The sequence below is a fragment of the Aotus nancymaae genome, unplaced genomic scaffold (assembly GCF_030222135.1).
Source record: "Aotus nancymaae isolate 86718 unplaced genomic scaffold, 86718_ANA_hifiasm-v0.15.2.pri h1tg000044l, whole genome shotgun sequence".
In the NCBI taxonomy this organism is placed as follows: domain Eukaryota; kingdom Metazoa; phylum Chordata; class Mammalia; order Primates; family Aotidae; genus Aotus; species Aotus nancymaae.
In genome coordinates this window covers 7,775,267-7,789,016 of record NW_026988458.1, presented here as the reverse complement: position 1 = coordinate 7,789,016, position 13,750 = coordinate 7,775,267, and the positions used below count along the sequence as shown (strand labels likewise).

Here is a 13,750-nt window from a genome sequence, read left to right as displayed (position 1 = left end):
CTGTGTAGCAAGCATGTATGCACATACACACCACGCACCACACACACCACACATACACACACACACACACACACACACACGGTGGGGGGCAGACAGCTTTCTTTGCCTATTCTAAAGCTATTCTAAGAGACCAATTCACATAGAAGTAAAGACCTCGTTGTACACACTGTGGTAATTTTACAAACCATACACTGTCTGGGCTTCCGTTAAGGAAATGCTGTGATTTTCATGTTATACAAGAAAACCAAAGCGACATCATTCTAATGCAAATTGGTCATTTTAAGCCATTCAGCAATAGAAGGCTTCTTGAATAGTGCAAAAGTTGAGTTGTCATTACGGTTTGTTTAGTTGCTTTTAGTTGTTTTTTTTTTTTCTTTTGGTTTGTTTTACTTTAATCAGAGTAAAAAAATAACAGAGAAAAAAGAAGGAAAAAACGAATGGCGTGTAGTTCAGAAGTTTTAAAAGTATCTATTTTACATTACAAGACACTGAAAGGCACATTTCCAAGACGAGGAATGGAACTGAGAGGAAGAATTTAATACTGGGAGAAATCACTGTTCCTTGAATCAGAAGACTGAGAATTTACCTCCCAATAAACACAGCCCTAATTTAAGCAAATACTCATGACTTAGACTGCATATTTCAAATACTTTCTTAGTCTTACACAAGATTTATTTTCAAATACATGAAGAAGAAATGTAGAAATTGCACAGTAAATACAAAAAATAAAATATTGATGACATCTTTATATCCAAGAAAGACGATTTCTTCTATTAATAAATATTTTTCCTTAAAAAGTGATTTCAAAGCATTTATTTTATTATCTGTTGAAAAGCAAAAATAACTTTCATGTTTCACAGCAGCCTGAACAATGGCAAAGTTTGTTTACACCAAATAAGCCATGAGTGTTCATGAGAAATGAGTGACATTTGCAAAAAGGGATAAACTAATACATTTCTAATTTTCTTTTTAAATAACAGTGTTTTGAAAGGTAAACTTTCTCGATATTTACAAACATAAAATATTTTTCTAAACCTATTATATTTCATGTTTATTCACCATAAAACAAATATAAAAATATTAATATTGATCCTGTAGACTGGTATTTACAACAATAAAATTTTCTGTCTCATTGTACAGAAAAATATTGAGATTAAATTGTTTTTTAAAAAAGCATCATCTTGTTATCCAAACCCATATCTTTTCCACGATAAACTTTCGATCATTGACAAGGAAGAGTCTCAGGTTCATGTGTGAATTTCCTGCATTCAAACGGAGTTCGTCCTCTTTTTACTCATTGAAGAGCAGTCTCCTGTCTTTAGAAGAAACAATGAGCACCTTTTTGTAAATAAAGAAATAAAAGAATCCATTGAGTACTTTTAAGACTTAGCTGAATTCAAGGACCTTGAAGTGGAAAGAACCTAGATCTCTAGCTGTGATATGAATTCTGCCTTCTCTCCAGGAGATCTGTGAGCGGACTCCAATTCTCCCAGACTTTCACACTGGAACAGACAAGAGTAGCAGGTGAATTCTTATTCTTGAATACCTCAACTCCTGTATTTTGAGGTAAGTCTGAAGATAGGACATCCTGAGTGATGTCAAATGTGGTATTCTAAATAGCAATTATCTTAATGTTGAACTTCAGAGTTCCACTCTGCATTCTTTCCCTATCTCCTTTTTTGAATCATTCTTTCTTTTTTTTATTAGTATTATTTTGAGATAGGATCTCACTCTGTCACTCAGGCTGGAGTGCAGTGGTGCCACCATAGCTCACTGCAGTCTTAGCCTCCCACACTCAAGTGATCCTCCCACCTCAGCCTCCTGAGTAGCCAGGACTACAGGCACGTCCCACCTCACCTGGTTAATTGTTTTATCTTTTGTAGAGATGGGGTCACATGTTGTTGCCCAGGCTGCACTAAAACTCTTGGGCTCAAGTGAGCCTCCCACTTCAGCCTCCCAAAGTGCTGAGATTATAGGTGTGAGCCACCATGCCTGGCCAACACTGTTTGATTCTTAATCAATGAAATAAACTTCCTAAAAGGCATATTATCATTCTAGAAAAGACTACCTTTGCCATCAAATGAGACTAATGTGATCTACAAGCCACAATGACGGGAAAGATGACTCTAGGAGATGTCCTGGAGAAACCTAAAATGTGATCTCTTTGATATGTAATTCTTTGGTCTTTTGAATATAATGAAATCCAGAAATTTGCAACAAAAATATAAAAAAACTATACATACCTGTCTTTCTGCATGAGCACTGTGCTTCTTACATTTTCCTAATTTGTCAAATAAAATTAAACTTCAAGAACAATTATTAAAATACATAAGCAAGATCATCACTTTACCTTACAAAACATTTTAAAGTTTGCTTTCTCATCACAATGACCTGTGTAATGAAATAACCACCACTTCCCAGAAAAAGCATGATATTTACACTGAAAACCATCAATGCCTATAATTTAAGATTAGATTACCTATATTCTTCTGTAATAACTACTAGCAGATTAAAATCTAACATGTTTTTATTATGTTTCTTATCAACTAGCTATTTTATAGGTATTTATTTTATTTTTTTGAGCTCTGGGTGAAATGTGGTAAGGCACCTCCATATTTCCATTTTTTATATTTACACATTATTTCTATTCAGAAGTCTGTGACTTATAAATTGAGAAGTGTTATTAATATCAACTTTCTGTTATTAATATCAAGCTGAGAAGTGTTATTAATATCAACTTTGTGGTTCTTCCTAAATATATACAGTAATTGCATATATTTAGGAAGAATAATAATCATTTATTATTTATTATTATTTGTTTAAGAAAATAACCATTTATTTCTTAACACTTTCTGTCAACTTTGATGATAAATACATAAATTTTGGAGCTATAGACTTTTTTATAATGTATGCTTACCTCTCATATTTTAACATAGGATAGATGGAGTTACAAATTTGCATTAATGTTTTCTTAATGTAACTGGAAATGTTACCTCTCAACCAACCTACTAGTTGTGCACCCAAAATTATCTATTAGGGTTGCTGCAAAAGTAATTGTGGGTTTTGCCATTTAAAATAATGGCAATTACTTTTGCAGTAACTAATAAAATCATTTTATAATTCAAAAACAGTCTATAATCTTTATACATTTATTACATATATGAAATACAGTGTAATAGGTCATGTTCATATCTTACTGAAAGCTAGTATATTTTGAATATCCTTCTAAAGTACTAACGCCCATTTCTGTCTTTTCTACTAATGATTAATACCAATAAACATCACCGTAAAAAGTTATCAAAGGATTTATACCCATTTTCTATTACTCCCTGACTTATTTTATATAGCTAATTTTAGTAAAAATATCAAAGTCAAAATGAATACAAAGACACCATAAGAACAATTCCTTTCATTTTCCTGTGCTATGAAGAATCACTCCATTTTTTATGTATCTCTTCAATTCCGCTGAAATAACATCCTCTACTTACCTGCAACTTGACTACTCTCTAAAGGACATTTTCAGATTCTGAAACATAAATTAACCTAACTTAATTTCCAGTGAAAAAAGTTCACATCCGTAGCCACAGTGTCTCTCAATAAACTAACTGTCTTCAATACAATCCAAAAGAAGAAACCATCAAAAGCAAACTGATGTTTTTTTCATATTTAGTTACTCTCATCTCTGACCCTCTCCCCCTTTTGTCGCACTGAAACATCCAGTCACTGTTATTTTAAAGCATATTCTTCAGCCTTAATCTGTATCCCAACACATTTCAAGCAGGAATTCTGTAGCTGTGTCCCAGGGGGCTTGGCACGTGCGGTGGATTTAGTCCAGTCTCGGTGGGATAGTCTTTAACTGAGCTGGTGGCATTCTGAGCTTTTGCATAAGACCTGAAATTCAAGTTGGCAAGAAATGTTCACTCCAAACTGATATTTGAATTGAACTTTCCAAAATTATTATTCTCTTAAAAAATAGCTTTACAAAATAAGAAATGCACACAAAATGTAGAATCTGTACTCTTTATTGTCAATATCTACAACAACCTTTTGCCAAAAACTATGTTAAGAACAGAAAAACTTATTAGTGAAAGGGCTATTTACCCTTAGACGATATTTGAAACTTGAATACCTACAATGTTGACCGAAGGGTTATTTAAAATGCAGAGGGTGAGAAAGATAAATAGAACATGGCAGAACTGAGGAAATTCAGGAGCATGTGCTTGTCTTCATTTATTAAAATTTTGGTGCTGTGAAGTTATATTTTTTAAATTCATTAAGTGTTGTCTTGACCTGTCTGTATGGTCTAACATCCACCAAAAAAATAAATAAATAAAAATAAGGGATGCATAGAGATCATATTTTCAGCAGAGAATTAGCGGGGCCAAGATTTTATCACTTTTTTTCTTCAATAAGTTTGGTTATCAAGAAAAAAGTAGAAGTCTAATAATAAAGAAGAAACACACACGCAATTGATTATGGTACCCATGCACAAATTCAAGATTTCTGCTCCTGAAGCTGATGTATACAGGAGGCAAGTATCTGAAGATGACTAAGTTCTAGATCTATTCCAGTGCTATTTGCATTTTGAAATCTGAGAGGCCTAGAGAGGAGAGGTTTTGCTTAATGTTTCTAGTAACTGTGAATCATATCTGTAAGTTCAATCTTCTGTGGATTTTCTTCTCTCTCACATATATGGTTCAGTCTCTCCTTCAACTATGGCTTCTACTCTCTAATTATACTTAAGCTCATGTCACCCCATTCATTGAAAACAAGAACAAGAAAAAGCCAAAACATTTTTTAAGTTTGTTTAGGTTATAACAGATACTGACACAATTGAAGACTTGGAATAGGGAGATGGAGCAGCTGAGGAACACATGTAGGAAGGTGGTTGTCCACCCTTTGTCCTTTTGTACCTTCTGAACCGTGTGAATGCACAGCTTATTTAAGAACTGAGTAAGAATTTTTATGTGCAGATCCTTGGACCTCACCCTAGATCTATTAAAACAGAATCTCCAAGGTGGGGCCCTGGAGTCTGCACTTTAACAAGCTCTCAGGGTGACTCCGACGCATACGTAGGGAAGCAAAAAGATGCTGCAGAATATAAACACAGATGGTCCACAACTGACAGGGTCCCATGTGTCAGCAAATACGAAGAATGCTGAAAAACCACCTGCTGCACAAGGGGCCTCCCTCACCAGCCTGCGTTGATGCCTGAAATTCTTTAGTTAGACATTCTGTCTTCAGTGTGTCCTTGTGCAAGTGTGATGCTGAATGGCTGAAGAGAGAAATCTTGCCTTCATCAAACTCGCCCTTCAGTCCACTTTTCCAGAGCTGTCTAATCAGCACAAAATCTTCAAAAACACAGGCTTTTCACACTTCTATGACTTCACCATCCTCATGTGATGGCATGGTTTTTGGATCTGTGTCCCCGCCCCAATCTCGTGTCAAATTGTGATCCCCAGTGTTGGAGGCGGGGCCTGATGGGAGGTGACTGGATCATGGGGTGATTTCTCATGAATGCTTTAGCACCAGCCCCTTGTGCTGTTCTCATGATAGAGTTCTCACGAGATCTACTTGTTTAAAAAGTGTGTGGCACCTCCCATGCTCTCTCTTGCTCCCACACCAGCTATGTGAAGTGTCTCCTTCCCCTTTGCCTTCCAGCATGATTGGAAGCTTCCTGAGGCTTCTCCAGAAGCAGCTGTTGCTATGCTTCCTGTACAGCCTATGAAACCAGAGCCAATTAAACCTCCTTTCTTTATAAATTATTCAGTCTCAGATATTTCTTTATAACAGCGTCAGAACAGACTAATACACAGAACCACTGCAATCTGTTCTGATACTAATATCTATCTGAAGTGATTTTCATGAAAGTCACCCGTCATTCTTCAGGAGCCATGTGCAGTAGCCTTTTCTCATTCCTGGGTCTACTGGCTTCATCCTTCTTCAAACTCTCTTTTCCCAGGAAGTGTGTCATACTCTGCTGTCCTGATTCTCCTCTTTCTTTAATGTGTGCTTCTGTATGTTCCCAGAACTCTTCTGCCTCATTCCCTACACATTATTCTTGGGCCCTCCTCTCTCTACCCCATACAGTCATCTCCTAGATAAGTGTTCCTCACTCTCTGGTCTCTCTCCTGAGATACAGAGCTGCTTCCCCTGCTCCCCTGAGAATTTCCTCTGAAAGTCTTTTGTATCTGCAGCTGTAAAACTGAATGATCACCAACCCACAATTTCAGTTCATGAACCCCACCTTGTCCCAGGAAGTGGATTCCATCTTTTCAGATGGTGTTTGGTCCCTCCTGTCTCCTTCTCATCCTGACTCCGGATATTTATCATTCTGTATGTTTATCCTCAGCAAAGTCTTTCCAAGAATGTTCTCCTTTCTAGTCCTGCTTTCTGTGGCAAGTTCAGCCATATTACATCTAGACTGGATTGCTATAATAATCGCCTTTTAACACATCCGGTCTCCAGTGTTTCCTAATACTAATTTTGTTGAAACATCAAAACATTAAACATTATCTTTATTTGGGTGCTCTTTGCCTTTTGTGTGCTGTTGTTAAACATTTTAGAGCACCAACCAGATGCCAGGCACTTGGATAAATATGTTACAAACATGAACTCATTTTATATTTGAGACAACCTTATTTTAGGGATGAAGAAATGGAAATACCTAAGAGTTAAATGACTTTATTCAGGTCACACTACTATTCTGAGGTGAATCAAAGATTCAAAGCTAGGCAGGCTGAGTCCAGAGCCATGCTCTCCATAACCCTGTTATTAGTTTAATATTCATCAGCACAGGTTCAGCCAATCACTTTATGATCAGAAACATTTTAATGTATCTTCACTGACTATTCACATTTTTACAAATCTGTAATGAGAAGCTTAAAGCTAGAATGTGATTTTATCTCTACTCAATTCTATAGCCATTATTCTCTTCCATACATACTAAACAGTCTTAACATTAAGCAATATAGATTATATCATTCCAATATGATAGTTTAGACACTTTCTTCTCTGGTTTGAGCTTTTCTCAATACCTATCAAAATGTTAGCAGGAGTTGATCTAATGGCCTAAAATTAACAAGTATTGGAAAAAGCAAAATTTAAGTCAAAGGCAGCAGAGACTACATTTGTCGTCTTACTTGAAACAACTAGTAAACCAAAAACATACCTAGGAAACAGTGATATTTAAGACATTAAACAACAAAGGAGAGTGATGCCAGAGTATGCAAATGAAGAGAGGGAGCCTATCTCCTGAACAATATTTCTAGGCTAAGTATGAGGAGGTGCCAGCCCAGGACAAGCCTGAAAGTCTCTATGGGTTGAAGGGACAAAACTGGAGCCTACAGATACCATGGCAGCTAGAGTTTGCAGGGTAGAGCATCGCGGATCTACAGGACAACTTTGAGACTCCTAATAAAGTAAGACTGGAGTTCTGATGAAAAGAGAGAGAGGAAAATGAAAATAATAATAATAAAGAAATAATGGCCCCAAACCTTTTAAATTTGATAAAAACTATATACTCACACATCCAAAAAGTTTAGCAACCCCAAGGCCAAAAAAAAAAAAAAAATGAAGAAAATATACAAAGGTGTGTCAAAGTCAAATTACCCAATACCAGTGAAAAAGAAAAATTCTTAAAAGCTGCCAGAGAAAAGGGACACATTGTGACATTGTGTGTGGAGGGACAAAGATGAGAATGACAGTAGATTTCTCGTTGGAAATAATGTCAGCCAGAAGACAATGGAACAGTATCTTTAAAGTAATGAAAGAAAAAACTACTTAAATTTCAAAAGATAATAAACTAGAGCAAAACAAATAATGTATTGAGGGGATTGTAATATATGTAGAAATAAAATGTGCTAAATAATAGCACAAGTATCAGGATGAGATAAACAGAAGCAGGTGGTTACAAGGTTCTTATACAATACCTGAAGATTGTGATAAGTTAAAGATACTCACGAACAATAAATTAACCACAAAAAAATCACAACAGAGAGTTATAGCTTATAAGCCAAAAAAGAGATAAGACGGACTCATCAAAAACACAAAATTGATGCAAACTAAGGCAGGAAATGAGAAGAAACAAAAATAGATAAGACAAATACAAAGCAAAACTAAGATAATAGATTTAAACCCAATCATAACAATAACTACATTAAATATAAATGGTCTGGCTGGGCACAGTGGCTCACACCTACAATCCCAGCACTTTGGGAGGCTGAGGTAGGCAGATTATTTGAAGTCAGGAGTTCAAGACCAGTCTGGCCCATATGGTGAAACCCTGTCTCTACTCAAAATACAAAAGTTAGCCAGGGGTGATGGTGCATATCTGTAGTCCCAGCTATTTAGAAGGCTGAGTCATGAGAATTCCTTGAACCTGGGAGGCAGAGGTTGCAGTGAGCTGAGATCAGACCACTGCACTCCAGCCTGAGTGACAAACCAAAACTCTGTCTCAAAAAAAAAAAAAAATCATACACACACACACACACACACAGTATATATAAATATATATATACATAGTGTATCTATATCTATATCTATAGATATAGATATATACACACATAGTCTCAACAGGTCAATTAAAAGAGCAATTGGATTTAAAAAGTCAAGATCCAACTATAAGCTGCCTTCAAAAAACCCACTTTAAATATAAAACACAAGTAGATTAAAATAAAAAGATAAAAGAGAAATGCTATACTAACACTATCAAAAGAAAGCTAAATTGACTAAGCTCATATTGGACAAAGCAAAGAAAATTATTAGATATTTAAGTCATTTTATATTTGATGAAAACTATAAACTCTCACATTCAAGATTAACAAACAAAAGGAACATGAAGAATACCACAATAAGATACATTGCATTTAAATTGTCCAAAACCCATGAAAAAGAGCAGTTCTTAATTCCATATCAAAATCAGCAAACACATGCACCATTAAAAACACATTTTTAAGTAGAACTGTGGAAGTACAGAGACTTAGGAAGGACACAAAGGGCTACCAATGGTCCAATGTCAAAACAAATAGGAGGAGTAAGGCCTGAGACAGGACGAGCAGCCATGCATCAAGCAACAGAGCTACATCTTCAACCCTGAATCCAATGAGTGGGTACTGAAAAAAATCTGTGTAAACACGAATGTTTATTGTAGCACTGTTCACAATAGGAAAGACTTGGAATCAACCCAAATGCCCATCAAGGATAGATTGGATAAAGAAAATGTGGCACATATATACCATGGAATATTATGCAGCCATAAACAAGAATGAGTTCATGTCTTTTGCAGGGACATGGATGAAGCTGGAAACCATCATTCTCAGCAAACTAACACAGGAACAGAAAACCAAACACCGCATGTTCTCACATAAGTGGGAGCTGAAGAATGAGCTCACATGGACACAGGGAGAGGAACATCACACACCAGGGACTGTCGGGGCAGGGGGATAGGGGAGGAATAGCATTAGGAGAAATACCTAATGTAGATGATGGGTTGATGGGTGCAGCAAATCACCATGGCACATGTATACCTATGTAATAAACCTGCATGTTCTACACATGTATCCCACAAGTTAAAGTACAATAAAAAAAATTCTGTGCAAAGAAATGGCATGAACAGATGTTAAAGGAAAAACATCTTTCTGGAATTAGGTGTATTCTGAATGGTAGGATGTGATACAGGAATAAGATAATAAAACAAGGGGTAGCAGTAACCAGGGGTGAGGAGAAGAGGTCCAAAAGCCAGAGAGGAATGTGTCCCTGAAGAAAACTATTATGTCTTTTGAAAATAGTCTCATAATTGTATTGTTTCCCTGAGAAATAGTCATACTTCCCTAGTAAACAAGAAAATACACGCATGATAGAGACAGCAAAGAGCAGGGGAAGGGAAAAAGAGAAAAACTTTTTAGTAATTATAATTTCAAACTAAAAACTAACCAGTGCTAACATTCCCATCGTTTTTATTGAATTTCCTTTCATCTCTACTAATACTGAATATCATTTTTTAGAAAGTGAAGCTTCAATAGAAATTAAAATGTGTTAACTAAACTTTTTAAATGTTCATGTTGTGCTAAAACTCTTGCAATTTGAATTAATTTCCAATACACTTTTTTCTTTTTGACTTCAATGTTTTCTTCAATTTTTTAACTACTTTTCATCCAATTATCTAAAAAGTTAGCTAAAAATCTTTTTTTTTTTTGAGACAGAGTCTCGCTCTGTCACCCAGGCTGGAGTGCAATGGCACGATCTTGGCTCACTGCAACCTCTGCCTCCCAGATTCAAGTGATTCTCCTGTCTCAGCTTCCCGAGTAGCTGGGATTACAGGTGCGCACCACCACACCTGGCTAATTTTTTTTAGTTTTTTTTTTTTTATATTTTTAGTAGAGATGGGGTTTCACCATGTTGGTCAGGCTGGTCTCGAACTCCTGACCTCGTTATCTGCCCACCTTGGCCTCCCAAAGTGCTGGGGTTACAGGCCTGAGCCACTGAACCTGGCCTTAAAAATCCTATTTTTAAGGAGAAATAAATCAACCTTTAAGTGGTGATAGAGATATGCCATGACTAGAGCTCGTGTGGCAGAAGGGAAAAGGGGAGATCTGGAATCACAGGGTCTGGATTTAAGACCCAGTTTGGGTGGCCTTGGTCACTCTCTTAGGCTTAGTTCATGACTGTAAAATGGGAATGTAGTGGACATAAGTTATATTTGACTCCAAATATTCTCAGCCCCACTTCTCACTCCAGCCATGGCTAAAGAGAAAGTTTGGCCCAGCTCTCATCAGCTCTGAGGAGGTTCAGGGGACAGTAGGACAGCATCTCGTTCCAGGCCTGTCCCAGGGGGTTTCCAGCTCCTCTGTGTGGTACCCATGGGAACACAGACACGTTCAAAGCAGGTGAGCGAGGCTGGTAGCATCCCTTCACCTTGCCTATGGATACACATTTCACGCATGTCCAGCCTGGGAGCAGTTCCTGGATCCACTTCTGAAGCCTTTTCAAAAGGCCTCTTGTGCGGAGGAGACAACTTCAAAATGCATCCTTGCACTGGCTTTCCCTCTGTCCCTGTTCACTCCCAATCCTTTTCGCCTGCTCTTCGTTATGATTTATTCCACAAGGGCTTTGCTTTTCAAAGAACCTGAGCTCAGGATGGCAATAAGAATGCTGCTAACCCACAGAGAAGGAAAGGGAGAAAATGAGATGATTCCTGTAAATAGAGTGCTTCGGATTTCAGAGACATTGCGCTAAGTGCTTTGCATAACCAAACACTTAAGAGATGGTAGGGACTACTACCACTTCTTTGTTATAGAGAAGAAAACTGAGGCACAGAGAGGGAAGGCACGTTGGCCAAGATCACACAGCTAGCAAGTGGCCTCTGAGCCACAGTGCCTCCTATACTCTCAACCACTAAAACACACAGTAGGTGCCTTAACCTTCTTAAGGTGTTATTTCAAACTTACCACTGGATTTGAAGGTTGGAAAACTCTAAGGGACAACGAGGAATAAAGTGCACTCGGGATCATAAATCTGCCTCTTGATCAGCTGTTACTCACATTGGCTGTGATTTCTAAGAGATGAGTGGTAAAGATAGGCTATGTTCTGTACACATGGGGAGGACCCCACTGGCATATAAAAATCGTAGAAGACGAAATTGATTTAGATGCTAGGTTTTCCTGCTTAAATTCCACTTATCCTATTGACTTTAAACATAGCCTTTTACTTTAAATGTAGATTTTTCCTATTATCTATTCCCTCAAGGCAACTCCGTTAACAGATTATCTATTTAGTTCCTGCATACTGAAGCTTGATGTCCAAAATCCCCTTATCAAAAGAGATTACAGTCTTTTTTCCCTGTTTAAAGGCAACCGATATCCAGGTACAAGAAATAAAGATAGAACTGGACAACCGAACTCATGGTGGCAGATCCTGGCTGTGTAAGCAAGATACTGTTCTGTCGTGAATGAAGATAAGAAAAACTTCTGAGGGTGGAGGATTGCAGTCCCACTGGGTTTTTCTTCAGAACTCTCGCCCAGTGGTCACTCAGAAGCCCCAAGGACCTACAGCTGGCTATTAACAAACCCCAGGACGAAGAATAAGAGGGGTTGTGAGTGAATCCCTTTTCGTATCAGTCTTTTTTCAGTCCAGAATCAAAACATCAGGCTGTCACTTTAGAATGAACAGGACTCGTAAAGCTGAGTTTGGGAGTTTTCCAAATCTGAGACCATGCCCAGGTCTAGCCAAGCCTGGCACACACACATTTTCTTTCTGGGATCTATATGAGCTCTAATTTAAGAAAGAAAAAAAGTTACATTAAAAAAGAAATACATTGCATTTCCTCTTAAGCCAATCAGAATGACAAAAATTTGATTTCATCATAGGCCTTTAAAGTTATCACCCAAGACCATAAAAATTTAACACTGGGTAAAGAAAAACAGAGACTCACGGAGGAGGTGTAGTCAGCTGTGAGTTTATAGGATTTCTCACGTAAAATTGCTGTTTTTGATTTGTAAAAGGAGACTTCCTATGAAATAGTTGGCGTTCACAGACAAGGAAATAGCAAGGGTTTTTGTGACTATAAATAAGACTTATTTTATTTTTTAGAAGGCTGGTGGGTCTCATGCGTCTTGTGGATATAACAGACTATTTCGGCCTTTCCCGGCCATGTCCCAGTCCTGACTTCAGAAGAAGCCTGAAGACACTGGGAACTTTCTGAGCAACTCACTGAGCTGTACAAATCCAGCTGCCAATCCCAATCCCAATACAAGGGCTGTTTCTTAAAGACAGTGCCATTCCTTTAAAACCGAACCAATTTTATTGAGGGAAAAAAATCCTCTAAATATTTATATAGGAATAGCTGAGAATGCAGATTAATCCACCTGAATGAAGAACTACTGCCTGGTTAGCAGGAAAAGCAATTTTCCAAATAAAGTCTAATGCATCTGATCATGACCTGAACATTACTTTTCAGTTCATTTTCACAGAAAGATGATCAAAATTTCAACTTAAATGTTATTTGCAGCTGCTATTGCTTGCCATTTCCTGAAATCTGGAATTCTACTTTTTTGGAAAAGATAACCTTTTTGAAGGATCATTTTTCAGAAGTTTATGGTATAGCCCCCTTGGAAATTTCTTTGTGAAACCAATGAAGTATTACCAGATATCTCAGAAGTGTCACCATCAATGTATATTTATCTCTGGAAGAAATATATACCTTAAAGCTGAAAAATATAACTAAAAAGTATCAAACATTAAAAATAAATTTGATTGTAAACGTATTTCAATTTACCCCAAGCTTGAGAAATATTTTGTACAGTCTATTTATGCAACAAATATATTCATACTTACCATGACTACCATCAAAAATCTGAGAAAACCTTTGCTATGATACTTACAAACTTTATTTATTTTTTACAAAATAGACCAAACAAACCAAAATTTCTCATAATTTACTTAATTCTTTACTGATAGGTGGAAGAAAAAAGTGTGTTAACTAAAACACTTTTAGTGGACCAACCTAATCACTTTCACCACATAGTTGCTATTTTAATTTAATTCATGGGGAAAATCAACTTAGAGTAAAAGTTTAGTCACTTCCGAGGTCTGAACTGTTCCAGTATTATTAACATGTCATTACTGTCAGGTAAAACAATTACTTTGAACACATGCTCTAAACCTTATTTACACTATGTGAAGGCAATGAAATTTGCATTCAGCTTGCTTTCAGGTACTTGTATGAACAGGTAAAATACAATAGAAATGCAAT

General features: G+C 36.9%; 1 long non-coding RNA gene across 1 annotated transcript in view; it reads right to left on the bottom strand.

Annotated features, from left to right (window-relative positions):
* Positions 1–2,930: 2,930 nt before the first annotated feature.
* Positions 2,931–13,750, bottom strand: part of LOC105709151 (uncharacterized) — a 36,673-nt gene continuing 25,853 nt past the window's right edge. Inside the window, exon 3 of the long non-coding RNA XR_010337188.1 lies at positions 2,931–3,891. This is a non-coding gene — a long non-coding RNA (uncharacterized LOC105709151). The remainder of the gene's footprint in view (positions 3,892–13,750) is intronic.